The sequence below is a fragment of the Schistocerca gregaria genome, chromosome 1, assembly GCF_023897955.1.
Source record: "Schistocerca gregaria isolate iqSchGreg1 chromosome 1, iqSchGreg1.2, whole genome shotgun sequence".
Lineage (NCBI taxonomy): Eukaryota > Metazoa > Arthropoda > Insecta > Orthoptera > Acrididae > Schistocerca > Schistocerca gregaria.
The window spans coordinates 1,032,565,489-1,032,584,376 of record NC_064920.1 but is presented as its reverse complement, the minus strand read 5'-3'; the positions used below and the strand labels follow the sequence as shown (position 1 = coordinate 1,032,584,376).

At 41.9% G+C, this 18,888-nt stretch overlaps 1 protein-coding gene across 1 annotated transcript in view; it reads left to right on the top strand.

The window, feature by feature from the left end:
- Positions 1-389: 389 nt before the first annotated feature.
- The window catches only part of LOC126279221 (small integral membrane protein 14), a 94,450-nt gene continuing 75,951 nt past the window's right edge, over positions 390-18,888 (top strand). The window contains exon 1 of the mRNA XM_049979658.1: positions 390-482. The gene's annotated coding sequence lies outside the window, so the exon portion shown is untranslated. The remainder of the gene's footprint in view (positions 483-18,888) is intronic.

Sequence of the window (18,888 nt, the reverse complement as noted above, 5' to 3'; positions counted from 1 at the left end):
AGGGTGTGCTGTGACATCTCGTCTCAATGTACAATTTTCAGCGAAAAAGTAACCAGGTCGACCAGTAACAACAAGAAGCGCAGTTTTTCTTGTAAGTATTTTTGAGGGGAAGTCGGTGCTATGATGAAGTAAATATTTCCCCCAGGCTGATGTAACATTTCTTGCACTGACGCTATGCGCTGTGTATAAGAAACAGTATCAGTTTTGTGAGGGTCAATTCATCAGAAGAATGTTATTGCAGGTAGGCTAATGAGTTTTGTTGCAACAATGAGACGGTCGTCGGCGACGTATGGAACAGCAACACGTCCGTCTCGCTGGGGACGGAGCGCCAGCGACTGGCGAGTGAGGTAACTCCACGTCAGTGTATGGCGCTGCGACCGTGGCTACAAACGGCCAACTACATAGCGTGGGTGTAGCGAGGCGGCAGGCAGTAGTTACGACGGCGCAGCTGCGCTGGCAACGCCACGCGACGCGGCTCTGCTGTACGTATTGCGTTCAACTGCTCACCACTGTCAAATACTGTGCACTCAGTTTTGTCGTCTCACAAATAACATGAGTAGGCACACTCATCAACGTACTCATATTCGTACTACAGAATAGGGATGGGAAAAACCGACCGGTTGAAAACGATACGGTATTTTAGCTCTGAATAACCGTTTTGTTTTCAGTGTTTGTTTGGTCTCGGTTATAACAGGTGCTTTCTGTTATTTTTTACTAATAACTGAGTGAAAAAATTCGAAATATCAATTAGCCTTAGCAGTAGTGCTAAAAGGTTTTCGTTTTTAAATAAATCATTTTTAAAAAGGAGTAATTTTTGTTCGTAAAATTTACATTGGTTTGAAATTGCGTTATTATAAAAAATGGGAAAAGAGATCAGTGCTGTTTTCATAACATTGCCGACAGAAACGAGCAACAAAAACATGGCATCAGAATTGATACAGGAATGCTGAGACAATAAGGTCCCTGTTGCCGTGTGTCGTGGCTTAAGGTACGTGTGTACGTCCCCACATCGCAGTCGTTGACGGACATCCTTTGTACATGTATTGCAGGGTGCCTCCAACCCTAGTACGGAAATATTTTTACGAAGTGACGTAGCAATGAAGTACAGTGCTTCATTTGCTTTAAAACATTAGCGATTTGTGTGCCACTTCCACGAAATAATAAAAGAGGAAGGAAATTATGGTAAGAGTAATAAATTAAAATTTGGCAACAGTTCCTTCAGAGTATACAATAAAAATAGAAAGTAGCCAATCTGTTGCCTGTGTCCACATGATACCATAATATTTCTTTATCTTCTTGTAACCCTTGAAAACAGGTAAATTAACACGAAAAATATAGTTCTTCAATTTCACTTTGCATCCTTCAGCACTGGCTACCCGTAATGCCAAAATAGTGATATGATGACCGATTACACCATGATTTTTCGGCAGAGTTTCAAATATTAGAATCAATAGAAGAATACTGGTAATTTTCTGTAGTATTCGACCACTTAACACTTTTTGAGAAAATCAGTGAACGGTCGACGGAATAATTTCTTTTATTCCTCTATTCAATTTAATATTTTGCTTCTATGCATCTTGAAACTGAGTCAATTTTTTTAAATCTTTGTTCCTTTTACATGTTTACTACAGGAAATAATAAGAATAAAAAACCACGTCGGTTATTTCAGATACCGGTTACTTTGATGGGTGATAATAGTCAGGTTATACACTAGACCCCCTCTAATCCGTCACCTTCGGGACCGGGACCATGGTCGGAACGAGAAAAAGATCGGATTATCCGAAAAATCTAATATTTACTGCAAAAAATAAAAAAAGGCATTTAGTACAAAAAATTAAACGATTTAAGAACTAAAAGATGTCTACAGTAATACAAAAAGATGTTTTTTTCACAGTGTTAAACAGTATATTAACTAGAAAACGTCTATACACATTATAATATGTATTGGTTTTAAAAGGAAAAAGACAAACAAATTACAGTACTGTAGTGTACATAATAACGTATAAACGATATATACTGTAAACTAAAAATGTTTATAGCACTGTATACAAAACGAAAGTTTTTACATAGAAATAAACTACTGTATGTATAAACTAAGAAATGATTATACTGTATGCATTGTTTTTACAGTAAAAACGAAAACAAATTACTTGGAAAAAAAGTCAGGGATACATTTTTGACGAGTTTTCCAAGGATCAATCCAGCCTTTACTGGCAGCAAATTTACGTTCGGCTTCCCGTTGTTTGTGCAAAACTATCGCTTTTTCTTTGAGAATTGGCCCGGATATTGGAGTTTCTTTCCTTCTTTCGTGACAAAACCACATCCACAATGCGTTATCAAGCAGTTCAAGTTTAGGCTTTTTTAATGTTTTGCGATTCTTCAGAGTGTTTTTACCATCAATCGTAACTGTATAGGAGTCAATGTCTTTCCGAGTCTTCCTCCAATCCTTAATTGTCGTAACACCTACATTCAGTTTCTTTGCAATTTTTTGGAGCGGATCTCCTTCGTCCAGTCTTTGTAGCACTGCTAATTTTTCATTTAGTGAAAGAGTTACGTGTTTACGTTCGAATCCAGACATGTTGAAAAACAGACAACTGTACACACAGTGAATGTACAGTAATAAGTACGATAGAGAATACGGAATAAAGCAAACAACGAAGTTTTTTAGTTCCAACAAAGGATGAAACTGCACAATAACGTACAGTATAACAATATGCACAACGATAGACACCACAACAATTGCCCGACAGGCGTCCAGTCAGTGACAAGTTGGCACAGGCTCGCGAGCCTCAGCATGGTCGGACTAACCAGAGTGACGGACCATCCAAGGTCGGATTAGAGGGGCTCTACTGTACTGGTATCCAAGAAAACCGATATAACTGAAAAGCCGGTTGTCTCAGCGATAACCGCTATCGCTACTATAGAACAGTGTGAAGAGAACGAAACCGAACTCTGCGTCAGTAACTGGTATGTGTGGTGTGATAAAAAAGTAACGAGAATTTTTGTTTATCTTAAGTATTCTTTACTGATTCATAAACATCAACTTTGTCCCCTTCAGAGTGATCCCTCTCAAATATAATACACTTGTGCCAGCATTTTTTCCAATTCTGCAAGCGCTTCTGGAACTCACTTTTCGTTATGGTGTTCAGCTCCTTCACCGATTCTGTTTTTGTCTCATTAATGGTGGCAAAACGACGTCCTTTCTTGGTTCTCTTCAGTCTCGGGAACAGGAAGAAGTTTCAGCATGCCAAGTCCGGCGAATACGGTGGCTGGGGCGACATCACGGTTTTGTTGTTTGCCAAAAGATCACGAACGAGCATTGAGGTGTGAGCGGGGTCATTAACGTTACGCACTTTCCAAGAGTGTTTTTGCCACAGTTCTGGTAGTTTTCTTCGGATTGTTTCACGCAAACGGCACATAACTTCTAGGTAGTACTCCTTATTGACCGTACGACTATTAAGGCAGGAACTTATGATGCACTATTCCATTGTACTCGAAGAAAACAGGCAGAAGAACCTTCGCATGTGCTCTAATTCAACGAATTTTTTTCAGTTTTGACTATTCAGACAGTTTCCATTGGGACGACTTGGCCTTGCTTTCGACGCCATACCCGTCAACCCATGTTTCGTCATCTGTTATAGCCTTCTTTAGAAGTTCTGAATCGTTTTCGACTTCATTTAGCAATTCCTGAGGGATGTCAACGTGGCGTAGTTTTTGCTCGAAATTCAACAATTTCGAAACAAATCTTGCTGCTACACGTCTTATGCCGAAAACAGCCGAAAAATTGCTTGGCATGAGCCACAGGATGAGCCGTCATCATCACTAAACTCTCTGAAGGTGATTCGTCGATTTTCCAGAGCCATTTTCTTTACTTCTTCCAAATTGTCGTTAGTAATTGATGGGCTAGGGCGTCCAAGGCGGTAGTCGTCTCCTTTGAAACTTTTATACCACTCGTAAACTGTTGTCTTACTCAAAGTAAATTCGCGAAAATCTACAGTCAACATTTTGAATGCGGTGTTGTACTTCATTACACTTTTCAACAAAATTTAATGCAAATTCTTGGAGCAATCTCTATCGAAAGGAAACATCCGTCGAGCACTCGAAAACATATAGAAACTTTTCGATTGTCAACAAAAAAGTAAAACAACTGAAAATGCAAACATAGATCAGGAACATGTGCACCAACAAGATGAAAAGAAATCGAAAATCTGATGTATGAAGCCTACGAAACTAAAAATTTCCCGTTGCCTTTATCACACCTCGTCTGTAGCCAGATATGCCAGTGACCGAGCTTTGTGCTGCATCAGCGACGTGTAAGAGTATATACGGGATGAGTCCGAAACCTACGACAAACTATCGAAGTTTCACGCGAAAACGTACGTTCCTAGAAGAGGCAAGCCAGTATATTGGTTACTCCTACGCATGTCTCACGGGAAGAATTGGATGCTAAAATTAGAGAGATTCAAGATCACATTTTGGTTTACCAACAGTTGTTGTTCCCGCGCACAGGACAAGGGGGAAATGTCAGTGGTAAGCAGAATACCCTCCACCACACATCATAACGTAGCTCGCGAAATATACAGGTTCTTCCACCAGGAATGGTCAGTATTCAGAAATACAACAGGAACCATCATCCGATGCAAAGAATATAGTAAACATCGGCTCTAAAATGCGACCTTAAGAACTATGTGCACGTTTTCATCTTCGAAGCTGTGGACAAATCTATCCTACAGCAAGTTCTCTGCTTCCATGTTTTGAGAGGTTATGGTATGGACCAAAACAAGAAAAAATATTCTGTAAATTGAGGCTTTAAAGTGTTTACCTTGAAGAGAAGAGATTCGTTTTACAGAATCAAAGATGAAGAAGCAGTCTTAGCTCTTTAGGTATGCGTTTTAGAGCCCATGTTTACTGAACTTTTGTCTTTGAAATGATCGTTCCTGTGTTATTCCCGAATTTTGATTATTCCTCCCGGGACACCCTGTAGATGTAGACATGTATGACCTACCTTAAGTGGCCCATTAAGAGCAATCATTGGGTTAGTTATCCCAATTTCCTTTGTGGTTGTATTTAATGCTGTCACACATTTGCTCTCGATGCTCGTAACAACCATTGATGAAGAGTTTGAGCAAAACTGGATTGGTTGTGGTTGCCCATTCCCATGACCAGTTCGATCATCGGATGTGCCAGCTATCGACTTCTTCCGAAACTTCAGTTGATATCCACATGGAGCTGGTTTCTAGGATTGCCATACCCAGTCTCTTTGCAAACATGCGGATGGTTCCCATGAAATTACCCGTTCCGAGCTTGTGCTCCGTCTACAATGACGTCATTGTCAGTGCGGCCGTTAAGTCCTGAGCTTCCTTCATTCACAAAGTAAGGAACATTGTAACTAGGTTAAAAAGCAAATAAGTTGAATTTGCTGGACTAATTTGCTTATAGCTCTATCGCGACGCCTCTGCACCTCTGTCTACGTGATTACTCCGCAGTTCAGAATTAAGTGTCAGACAGAGAGTTCATCGAGCCATCTTTGAGATACTTCTCTGCCGTTCCACTCTCTAACAGCGCACGGGAGAAACGAACACTTAAATCTTTTCGTACCGATCTCTGAATTCTCATATTTTATTATGAAGATTATTTCTCCCTATGTAGGTGGGCGCCAACAACATGTTTTCCCACTCTAAGGAGGAAGCTGATGGTTCAAATTTCATGAGAAGGTCCTGCCGCAGCAGAAAACCCCTTTCTTTTAATGACTTCCATCCCAGTTCCTGTGTCATATCCGTGACACTCTCTCCCTTACTTCGCGATAATAGAAAACGAGCTGCCCTTCTTTGAACTTTTTGATGCAGATCGTACACCGCACAGCAATACTCCAGAAGAGAGGAATAAGTGTAGTGTATTCAGTCTCTTTAGTGGAAATATGACCAACGACTTGCTATTCATCTTCACGTTGGACATACTTCCTAAGCAGCTAACTATCCCTTGGCTGCCCATACCAGCAACACTCTAGTCCCACGATCTGAGAAATGTTTGTTGCACGTCGATGGAAAGGTCGTAATTTTTTCGAGTCTTCTTTAGCTTTGACATTTTTTGTTGAATTTTCATCCTCAAAGCTGCACCTCGTCGTCTTTAAGGTCCTCTTTCTCCTCATCCTCAGTACTCGTCGGACTGGTAAGCATAAAGTGGAGTCCATCACAAGTCTTGCGAGTATCTGACTGTGGTAACTAAAATCCAGTATTATGTAACCGACAAAATGTCGATCTGTGTTTGTCTTCTTTGACATGTTGAGCGTTTTTTGTTTGCAGTGCTTTAGTAGTAATCCTGACATAAAGTTGTCATATACAAGATATTATATCACACTTAATGTGGGCTTTGCATTCGGCCCTAATATCTCCCGTATGTAGGCAAGTTTTTGATAGGTTTCTGGATATCCTGGACCCTTGACCGTTGATCATTGCAATTTAAGTTGTTTTAATAAGTTGTTGAGACGTATTATGGGGAAGAACACGAACAGCCAGACAAGACGGTCTGTACACACGTTGCAATTGCCCTCCTAAATTAATCTTAAAGTGATAGAACTTTGCGAACATGAAGATTGTCGCAAGGCACAGCCATACCTCCTTTTCATAGGATGTGTTTTTTTAAGACCACATAAACACGAATTTTATTTGTCTGCCAGATGCCAATAAATTTTCGTTCTTAACATATGACAGTATTTCTGCTCGCTGCAATGAACAAGTACACAGTTCCTCAGCAGGGTGACGAGGAACTGTTTCCCCTTTTAGTTTTCGTAATATCTGCTTTCAGTTCTTTATTTTTTTCCTGTCTCTTTTAAAAAATACTTCCTTCTCTTTTTCAGGACTGTTGTGGTCTATCTCGTGCAGGATGTGGTTACCTGCTTCCTGCTTATCTTTCAGTGGACGTAGGCTTTGCTCCCTCCTAAAAATAAATACACACAGGCGCCTGTAGAAAAATAAAATAGGGTTCATTGTTTGGGCCAAAACAACTCTAACCCTCGAACTTATTTATTATACGTTTTTCTGTCGTTAAGGTGAAAACGAATTAGTGAGTAACAACCTTACAGGAATTTGCTGATATCATATTGTATCTATACACTTCTAACATCAGACAACTTCCCAAAATTTTAAAAAACGGAGTGTCTATATGTTTTGGAATTAGACTGGTACCAATATAATGCTAAGCCATACTAATGGTATCTTAAACATCTGGTATATTTCGTGATATGTAAGCAGTACCTGCACCCCTGTAACCAGTAAATGGATCGCTGTCATCATAACATCTTCACCAAACATACACCTATTTACTCGATTAGAATATTTCAGCGTTACTGCCGCGTTGAGCGACGACGCTGTTTGCATCCAAAAGCAACAACGTAAATAATGAAATGCACAACCATGTATATAACCAAAAAACAATTTCTAGCAGTTCGAATAGAAACGCCTGTTGCCAGCATGTAATGCAGTTGAAAGCAAAATAGAATGCGTGATCAGACAAATTCCCACGAAACTGAGGTTTAGCGCCTTCTTCCGCCGACCCCTTCAAATTCACTACTGGTCTTCCTTCGGATGTAATATATACCAGTGTTAAAATACGTCCATGTTCTTGAGTTTTAGCGTAGGAGAAAAAGATGAGAAGTACCAAGTATTGGGACAATCTTCCACCAATAAAGAACGAGAACGTTTTGTCTCGAGAAACCACAATAACAATGCATATATACACTGTTTCAGAAAAATACGTAATGTTCAGTTTTGTAATTAAGCTGATGCACCACGTAAAGACAGCTGTTTCGCAGACATAGGAGAGAACGATGTAACGAATCCAACAAAAATTGACGTGTGCGCGACGTCACCAAGTTTCTACGTGGCAGACTGTGTTTTGCAACACCGGAAGAGGCACCTAACGGGCGAAGTCGATACTGGCACCGGCTTGGCCCAAAATCACCAGGGTCCTAGAAGGAGGGCAAACGACCTTAGTATGACGTCACAATCAGGTGGCGATTATAACATAAATCAGCTGGTACGAAAAGAATTGTTTGTCTGGTAAAATTAGCAAGTTTTGAGTTGATTTTTAAATGAAGTTAGTCAACACAAAAAACGCATGTATTTGTTAAAGCCAAAACGAGACAAAAACATTCAACAATGCGTTATTGCTGTGCAGTTTACGTGGTACAGAGGATATACATGACAAGAAGGTTTGTAAACAAAGCTGCTCACGTCTTTGAAAAAATGAGTGATTTTCGTGAATATGTACTGTTAAACGAATATCTGGAGCACTTTTAAATGTATAGATACTTGTTCACTAACAGATTCACACATATCCAAGTAATATTTTTATACAACAAATTGAGACATGCGTTTCGCAGTCTGTTGTATTCACACAATTCTCTGCTAACACAACAACTTCAAGAACATAATCAATGACGTATTGTCGATCGGTACCTAACCTCAGCAAAACTAACTAATTTTTAGGTTTCAGCATTTTTCTAAAAATGATAATAGCAAATGTCACTAGAAGCGCTATTTACGTTTTCAACTACACAGTCCAACTCAGTCATTAACATACACTGCCCAAGTAAAAACTTTTTACAATTAGTATCTCACATTCTGCGTGGTGTCTGTTCTAAGTCGTGTCTCCCTACCACCTTTGCGCAGCGACGCTCTGAGCGTGTTTTTTAGGGAATTGACTAGTTTGAACCTGGGACCTGTTGCTGGTAAGGAGACGCCAGACCACACATGACATGTAGAGTTCAGAAGAGTTCCGTGAGACTAGCGATGACATAACCATATACTTAATGATTTCAGCGTCAGCTCCACTGCACTCCCTGTAAAAGAATTTTAATACCAACTAAATTTAGTGGAAGGGGTTCAAGGCTTTCCTATTTTTAGTTAGCTGGTAAAATAACGTCGAAAAACCAGTTAAGTTTACCGTTGGAAATTTTATTCTACTCACAAAACATTGTTTATAAATTGCACTATTGATAAAAGGAAATATTTTAATACAGGATGATAAAAACCAACTGCGTTCAACAAAAATGTGAACGAATATTCGCTGAGTGGGTCTCCAAGTTCTACAATGGATCGGAGGGTGACCTATGCCATATCTCATCAATAATCTAGGTTTAAATTAAGTTTCACAAAAGAGAAAACTATCAAAATGGTCTACAGTGACCCTCAATTATCTTTAATTACTTATCTAACTTGTCGTAAATTACAGTGGCTGTTGTGGCTTCTCAATAATTATATAACAGAAAAATCATCGTGTTTCAGATTTTAACTTACGGAACCGTGCGACTGCTACGGTCGCAGGTTCGAATCCTGCCTTGGGCATGGATGTGTGTGATGTCCTTAGGTTAGTTAGGTTTAAGTAGTTCTAAGTTCTAGGGGACTGATGACCACAGCAGTTGAGTCCCATAGTGCTCAGAGCCATTTGAACCATTTTTTTTAACTTACGTAGCAAATGTGAATAACATGAGCTTCAATTGACGATCGACATTCGTATTACGTAAAAAAGGGGATGTAACAGATGAGACTTCTGCAGTTCTGAGTGAAGCCTTATGCGCTCAAAAATGCGGCATCGCGTATGTTCATTACCTTGTCGGTGTTCGTCAGGGGACGGCGGCCGGAGAAGCTCCATACAGCTCGCCGTCTCAGAAGCAACTCTCTCCTAACTTCTACTTACTACAATTTACCGAAGTTAGTTTAAAAAAAACTATCTGGCTGTGTTTTCATCTGACCAATCAGGGTCTCAATGTTAACCTTAAGCTCCGCCTACAAAAATTATGTCTATCCAATGAGAAACGTTATACTTTTCGTGGTGGGGCAATGTTTTTAAAGTTTGCAACGTAACAGAGACACGAAAAAGTCTCACGCTAAAACTTGCAGCTGGTGTGGCCCTTTTAGTGTTATCGTAAGATCTATACTGTTCTTCTGGAGGGCTCTATCTTTTAACATGGGTGGTGGGTGGTCCTGGCGGTTACTTTTCGTGGTGGGGCAATGTTTTTAACGTTTCCAACGTATCAGAGACGCGAAAAAGTCTCACGCTAAAACTTGCTGCTGGTGTGGCCCTTTTAGTGTTATCATAAGATCTATACTGTTCTTCTGCTTGGCTCTAGCTTGGGCTGGGGCGTGGTCCTGGTGGTTAGCTGGTACGTGGGTGTCCGTCCCTTACCGTAGGGCCTTCTAGCTTAACACAGTTCTGCTCTCGGCTTCTGTTCTCGTTTCTCCCCTCGGAACTGCGTCTGTCTCACGGTGGGGAGGTATGACATGCATTTAGGCATTCTTGTGTTAGTCTGTGTTATTCCATTTGCTCACTCGTTACTCGTATTACTTTGGTTAATTTAATGTCACGATTTATTCGGAGTTATGTGACATACTACTGGATTTGCTTATCATGTCAGGGCTTTCATGGAAGGTGTTGGATTTGCCTGACACCTTACAAGTACAGTTCAATTTTTTAAGCAGCGATTAACAACAGTATCGTACATGGCAACGCTGGGAGTAGCGTCATCGAGATGTGATTGTTACTTTAAATTCTTCAGAAAACTAACTATGGGATTAGAGATGCCATAATTTCGATCAGGAACACTCATATCATATACACTGACGTGAGAAAAGTCATGGGATAACTCAAAATATTATATCGGACCTCCTTTCGACTGGTGCAGAGCAACAGCTAGACTGGCATGGACTCTACAAGTCACAACTCGACATGGCATGGACTCAACAAGTCGTTTGAAGTCCCCTGCAGCAATATTGTGCCATGCTGCCTCTTCAGCCGTCTGTAATTGCAAATGTGTTGCTGGTGCAGGATTTTGTGCAAGAATTGATCTCTTGATTATGTCTCATCATTGTTCAATGGGATACAAGTCGGGCGATGTGGGTGGCCAAATCATTCGCTCGAACTGTCCAGAATGTTCTTCAAAACGATTGTGGTGCGATGACATGGGGCAGAGTCATCGATTAAAAATCCGTCATTGAATGACAGCAAATTGTCTCTAAGCGAGCGAACACAATCATTTCCAGTCAGTGATCGGTTTAGTTGGACCAGAGGATCCAGTCCATTCCATGTAAACACAGCCCACACCATTATGGAGCCACCACCAACTTTGCACAGTGGCTTGTTGACAACTTAGGTCCATGGCTTCGTGAGGTCTGCGCCACACTCGAAACTACCATCAGCTCTTACCAGCTGAAATCAGGACTCATGGGACCATAGCACGGTTTTCCAGTCATCCAACCGATACGGTCACAAGCCCAGCTGAGGCGCTGCAAGCCATGCCGTGCTGTTAGCGAATGCATTCGCGTCGGTCATCTGCTGCCATAACCCATTAACATCAAATTCCGCAGCACTGTCCTAATGGACACGTTCGTCGTATGTGCCATATCGATTTCTGCTATTATTTCAAACAGTGTTGCTTTTCTGATAGCGGTGACAACTCTACGCTAACACCGCTGCTCTCGGCTGTTAAATGAAGGTCGTCGGCCACTGTGTTGTCCGTGGTGAGAGACAGAGTAATACAAAACAGTCCACATTCAGTCTCCAGATCGCTTTCCCTTATTTCCACATGACCGGTTTCAGGCCAGTGCCCAATTTCAGATTCAAAATTAATTTTTTTTGTAATAGGTCTGAACATGGGTAAATGGTTCGAAACTGCCCATGTGTAAATAAAGGAGAGCGATCTGGAGACTGAATTTAGATAGTTTTGGGCATGTAATCCTACTATGCCACGTTTAATGACCTCAGTCTCATCAGCAGCTGTCAGAATAATGACAGGAACAACACGTACACCTTCTTTCTTGGCTTATAAAATGCCCTGATATGTGAACACACGAGCTGATGTAGCTAGTAATGTATCACCTGAAGGTCAACCAACAAAGCAACCCCCCTTTATAATCCATCTATGGTTTAATATAAATTTCATTTACCATAAATGAAACATGTCTTTCATGTTCTTGAAAAATATCCACTTTGTCCAAAATGTATTGTGAACAACTACTAGAATTTTATTCTGCAATTGGACTATCAATGAAATATGACTTTCATGTTCTTCAAAAATATCCGCTTTGTCCACGATGTATTGTGAAAAATTGCTAGAATTTTATTCTGCAATTGGACTATCATAAAAGTTGGAACATAAAGTTTTCAAAGTATTTGGACGGGAGAAAATTCTCTGACTTCGAATTCTGTCAATGTTATATTCATGAGGTGAAATTAGGAGAAAAAGGGAACAGGACGTTATAAAATCTGTATCATACCATCTGCTGTTTTTGAGACAGTTGTGACTTCAAGAAACTACTGAGGCTTTTATTCTGCACAAGCAACTATTCTATTATACGTAACATCATTTCCACTCATGAAGAGCTTTTAGTTCTATATTTATCTATGGTGCAATCACACTGATCAGTAGTGGAATTCAGATCAGTTATATTAGTAACTCTGTCAGTGTTAACATTCGTCAATTTGCCAAGTTAATGAACATCCATTTGAATAGACCTCCACTTTGAAATTATTATCAGTCACGCTATACAGTATGTAAAGAAATTGTACGTTTAGACCGATATTCATTAACATAAAACTCTCTTCTCTCACAGATTTCACCAAGTTCTTCTGTGAAGATGTTACATTACCTTTATCTTACAGTTCCTGAAGGCTTTTATACGATATTCTTTTTAAATGTTAATTGTGGCTGACTACACTAATCTTAATGCTTTCCTGCAAAGCTGCCTGCAACCTCTTCTGCCCCCCCCCCCCCCCCTCTGGATGGTCCTGCAGCTGAAGATAGGCAGGTTGGAAAAATGCATGGAACTGCATCTGGATTCGAATGTGAAGCAGATTTTGTTTTTTCAGGTTTTTCGTCCGTGGCAGCTACTCCCCGGATAATGTCACTAGCTTTAAAATGTCTTTGACACATGTGAAAAATGAGCATTTGAGTATGGCAATCAATATATTTAGCCAAGTGAAACGTATATTATACGAGAATAGTCGTAGATTATAGTGCACGAAACTCACATAAACTCAACTTAGTAACATGTAATATAATTTTTGTGAGCACAATTATCTCGTAACGATCACACAGTACAACGAGTTGTTTTTACCCGACACGTTGTTGATGTGGCAAAAACCGTCCGTTAGCAATCGCAGTTTTTCGCTACAGATGGCGGTTATCTGCGAAACAACCGGTGAAACAACCGCTTTTCACTTACATCGATTTTCTCCACGCCAGTTTAATCTGACTTTAAAACCGCTCAATATAACTGGTTTTTGAAATAATCTACACTCCTGGAAATGGAAAAAAGAACACATTGACACCGGTGTGTCAGACCCACCATACTTGCTCCGGACACTGCGAGAGGGCTGTACAAGCAATGATCACACGCACGGCACAGCGGACACACTAGGAACCGCGGCGTTGGCCGTCGAATGGCGCTAGCTGCGCAGCATTTGTGCACCGACGCCGTCAGTGTCAGCCAGTTTGCCGTGGCATACGGAGCTCCATCGCAGTCTTTAACACTGGTAGCATGCCGCGACAGCGTGGACGTGAACCGTATGTGCAGTTGACGGACTTTGAGCGAGGGCGTATAGTGGGCATGCGGGAGGCCAGGTGGACGTACCGCCGAATTGCTCAACACGTGGGGCGTGAGGTCTCCACAGAACATCGATGTTGTCGCCAGTGATCGGCGAAAGGTGCGCGTGCCCGTCGACCTGGGACCGGACCGCAGCGACGCACGGATGCACGCCAAGACCGTAGGATCCTACGCAGTGCCGTAGGGGACCGCACCGCCACTTCCCAGCAAATTAGGGACACTGTTGCTCCTGGGGTATCGCCGAGGACCATTCGCAACCGTCTCCATGAAGCTGGGCTACGGTCCCGCACACAGTTAGGCCGTCTTCCCTCACGCCCCAACATCGTGCAGCCCGCCTCCAGTGGTGTCGCGACAGGCGTGAATGGAGGGACGAATGGAGACGTGTCGTCTTCAGCGATGAGAGTTGCTTCTGCCTTGGTGCCAATGATGGTCGTATGCGTGTTTGGCGCCGTGCATGTGAGCGCCACAATCAGGACTGCATACGACCGAGGCACACAGGGCCAACACCCGGCATCATGGTGTGGGGAGCGATCTCCTACACTGGCCGTACACCTCTGGTGATCGTCGAGGGGACGCTGAATAGTGCATGGTACATCCAAACCGTCATCGAACCCATCGTTCTACCATTCCTAGACCGGCAAGGGAACTTGCTGTTCCAACAGGACAATGCACGTCCGCATGTATCCTGTGCCACCCAACGTGCTCTAGAAGGTGTAAGTCAACTACCCTGGCCAGTAAGATCTCCGGATCTGTCCCCCATTGAGCGTGTTTGGGACTGGATGAAGCGTCGTCTCACGCGGTCTGCACGTCCAGCATGGATGCTGGTCCAATTGAGGCGCCAGGTGGAAATGGCATGTGCAAGCCGTTCCACAGGACTACATCCAGCATCTCTACGATCGTCTCCATGGGAGAATAGCAGCCTGCATTGCTGCGAAAGGTGGATATACACTGTACTAGTGCCGACATTGTGCATGCTCTGGTACCTGTGTCTATGTGCCTGTGGTTCTGTCAGTGTGATCATGTGGTGTATCTGACCCCAGGAATGTGTCAATAAAGTTTCCCCTTCCTGGAACAATGAATTCACGGTGTTCTTATTTCAATTTCCAGGAGTGTAATTTCGAATTTTTATTCCTATTATTTCCTGTAATAAACGTATAAATCGAACAAATATTTACGCTCTCAGTTTGAAGATATTTAGAATCAATATATAAAATTAAATAGGCAAATAAATGAAAACGTAGCCTGTCCACTGTTCGCTGCTTTTCTTGAAAAGTGGTAGATGGGTGAATACTAAAAAAAATCACAAGTATTCTCATATTGGTTCTAATTATTTGAAAATCTGTTGAAAAACCAGGTTGTAACCCGGAATCATATCACAATTTGGTCATTATGGGTAGTCGGCGCTGAAGCGTGAAAACTGAGATAGAATAACTCTATCTTTCGTGTTAATTTGTCCGTTTTCAAGAGGTACACGCAGCTAATTGCCTATTATATAGACACAGGGAGCAGATCGGCTACTTTCTATTTTTATTGAATACTATGAATGAATTGTTGTTTTTAATTTATTACAGTTAGCATAACATCCTTTAACTTTTGTTATTACATAGGAATGAAAGACAAATCTTGAACCTTACGAAACAAATGAAGCGTTGTGCTTCAACGTATGTCCGGTGCAAAAAGCGGGAAACAACTTTACAGAGCAGATGGGGGCAGCTCTTGCACATTGTACGTTCACGTGTACATTAAGCCAGGGCACACGCCAACAATGACATTATTGTCTCAGCATTGTTGTACCAATTCATGTACTATGTGTTTGTTGCTTGTTTCTGTCGGTATTTTTATTACAGTAGTAATGTTCACGTTTCTCATTTCCTGTAATAACGCAAAATTTCAAACCAATGCAAAATTTTACGAATAAAATTACACCTCTATTAAAATAGGTTTATTTAAAAACGAAAAACCTTAGCACTTTGCTATGGCTAGTCGATAATTCGCTTTTTTAATCAGTTGTTAGTAAAAAAATAAAGAACATCTGTTATAACAAGAGACCAAACGAATGCCTAAAAATACCGGTCTCGCGTTTAACCGGTCGGATTTTCCCATCCCTACTTCTGGCTGACGTCACGATTTAAAGAGTTCCTGCAGTGTGTGAGGCCTTCACTTTTATGTGGTGTTGCTTGGGTGGGATATTCGATTCTCGTAATTATTGGTGTTATAGTTGCTGCTGTTGTTGTGTTCAATCAAACTAACCCTTTAGTCAAGATATACCATACGCTTCTGTCCTCCACTAAGTACCCATTCACTGGTTTCCGATCTACCCATAAAATCTTCAGTACTCTCTGTAACACCACATCATTCTCTTCTTGTCTGTACTATTTACCTTCTACGTTTCACTTCCCTAGACGGCTGCACTCCACACAAAATCTTTCAAAAAAAAAAAGGTGTGCTAACACTACTCGATTTTCGAAACTCTCATTTTCAGCTGTTCTTGCTACTCCAGTTTACATTGTACATGCTTACTTCTGACGTCGTAAATTATTCTGCTATCCGAATAACAAAGCTCGTCTACTACTTCCGATATCTCTTTCACTAATCTAATTCAATCAACATGACCTGTTGTAAATCGACTAAACCCCATTACCCTTTCTTTGCTTTTGTTGGTGTCCATTTTACATCTTTTTTTTTCAGTACACTATACCGGGTGATCAAAAAGTCAGTATAAATTTGAAAACTTAATAAATCACGGAGTAATGTAGATAGATAAAAATTGATACACAGGCTTGGAATGACACTGGGTTTTATTAGAACCAAAAAAAAAAAACAAAGTTCACAAAATGTCCGACAGATGGCGCTGGGCAGCAAAACGTCAGTGACTGCGCATGACAATCGTGTGTAAAAGGAGCTGTAATGAGAGAGAGAATCAGATGCGTCAGCAGTCGCAGCATGTTGACGTTACCTGAAAAGGCGCTTTTAGTGAAGCTGTACTATCAGAATGGGGAATGTGCTAGTTCAGCGTTACGATCCTATCGCCATAGGAAGGGGATTCGAACGGGTAAAGGTCCGTTGAAAATGCAGCTGTTGTGAGAATGATTTCGAAGTTCGAAGCCCCGGGTTGTTTAGACGATAGACCCCGTAGTGGCCAACCGAGCACAAGGCGTAATGCTGCTGAGACAGTTCAGGAGGAAATGGAGACTGTAGCGGGTTCGTCTATGCACGGGGAAGTCAGCGCTCGTGCAGTCGCACGTCGCACCGGCATTCCATACACTACTGTTTGGTTGGCACTTAGGAGTACCCTCCGATGCTATCCATACAAAATCCATAGGCATCATGAACTGTTACCTGGCGATTTAGTGAAGCTGGGGGCATTTGCGGTGTGGGCGTTTCAAAAGATGGCGGAAGATGAGGATTGGTTGAGTAACGTGTTGTGGACCGACGAAGCTCATTTCACGCTCCGAGGGTCTGTCAACGCCCACAACTGCAGAATTTGGGCTACCGAAAATCCTAGAACTGTCGTGGAAACGCCATCGCACGACGAGAAAGTCACGGTATGGGTTGGATTTACCACATCTACAGTTACCGGGCCATTTTTCTTCGGGGAAATGCATGATTCTGGTTTTGTAACTGCTACCCTGACGGGTGAGAGGTACGCCGATATGTTACAGAATCGCATCATCCCCAGCCTGGCTGATAAACACCTGCTGGAACGTACGATGTTTATGCAGGATGGCGCTTCACCCCATATTGCTAGACGCGTGGAAGGTCTCTTGCGCGCGTCGTTTGGTGATGATCGTGTGCTCAGCCGCCACTTCGTCATGCTTGGCGTCCCAGGTCCCCAGACCTCAGTCCGTGCCATTATTAGCTTTGGGGTTACCTGAAGTCGCAAGTGTATCGTGATCGACCGACATCTCTGGGGATGCTGACAGTCAACATCCGACGCCAATGCCTCACCATAACTCCTGACGTGCTCCACAGTGCTGTTCACAACATTATTCCTCGACTACAGCTATTGTTGAGGAATGATGGTGGACATATTGAGGGTTTCCTGTAAAGAACATCAACTTTGCTTTGTCTTACATTGTTGTGGTAATTATTGCTATTCTGATCAGATAAAGCGCCATCTATCGGATATTTTTTTGACTTGCATTTTTGTATTTTTTTTTTTTTTTTTTTTTTTTTTTTGTTCTAATAAAACCGCATCTCATTCCAAGCATGTGTGTCAATTTGTACCTCTCTATCTACATTATTCCGTGATTTATTCAATTTTCAAATTTATACTGACTTTTTGAACACCCAGTATATTCCACTCGACTGGTCTTCGAAGTCCAAAGCATCCCTGACATAATTCAAATGTCAGCAACAAGCCAGAATTTTAAAATATTGTTTGCAACTTGAATTACCACTACTAGATCAAGGCACAAATTTTATGACGATCAGAAGAAAGTGTTAGCCTGCGACCCCTGAAGCACCTGAGGACGGCGGAGTTTATTTAGTGTTGTTGCCCGGAGCAGCTGCAGCGACAGGGCCGGCGCGGCTTAGCCGGATAACCGACCGCCTGTGAAGGACGTCAGCGGATGCCAGCCGGCGTGATAAAGAAGACTGTTTCGCAATAAGGCTCCGAGGACGCAGCTGGGTAAAGCTTACTGGCGTCAGGCTTTGTTAACCGTTCAGCGCTCTGGACTAACCACGACTTGCGGACCGGTAAAGACAGACACTGAACACTCGGATTACGTATCCGTTTACTACTGGTAGCGTAGTTTAGTTACGGAAAAAGTTTCATTCGTGATGAATAGCGTACTAGACGCAATCGGAGCTAACTTGTGAGATATGGATGTGAGCCAAAACAGGATCGAATCCACACGGCGGATTAACGACCACTTGTCTGGTACAGCATCCAGCCTCTGTGTCTGGTTTAAGACATTTTCCGTGCTCGTTCAGGCAAATTCTGGATGGATCCCCAATTTCCGCCTCAGAAAATACGATATGCAAACTGTTAAAATACGGTAACACACAGAAGAAAGTTTCACGATTCAGGGTCACGTGGACGCACATGTCTTCCCTCCCTGATTGCTGTAGCCACAGGATCGAAAGACGGCCACAAAGTTAAAATAAATTAAATGTGGCAAATCATGAAAACAGCGCATCCTGGATGACAGCATTGACGCTAAGGGTGAGAGAGCACACTGTAATTAATCGATAACATCCACTTCCATCATCTTTGACCTTTCAGACACACCCTTTGGATTATACATTAGAAGAAGTCTGTTGCCTTGGATTAGAAGAAGTCGTC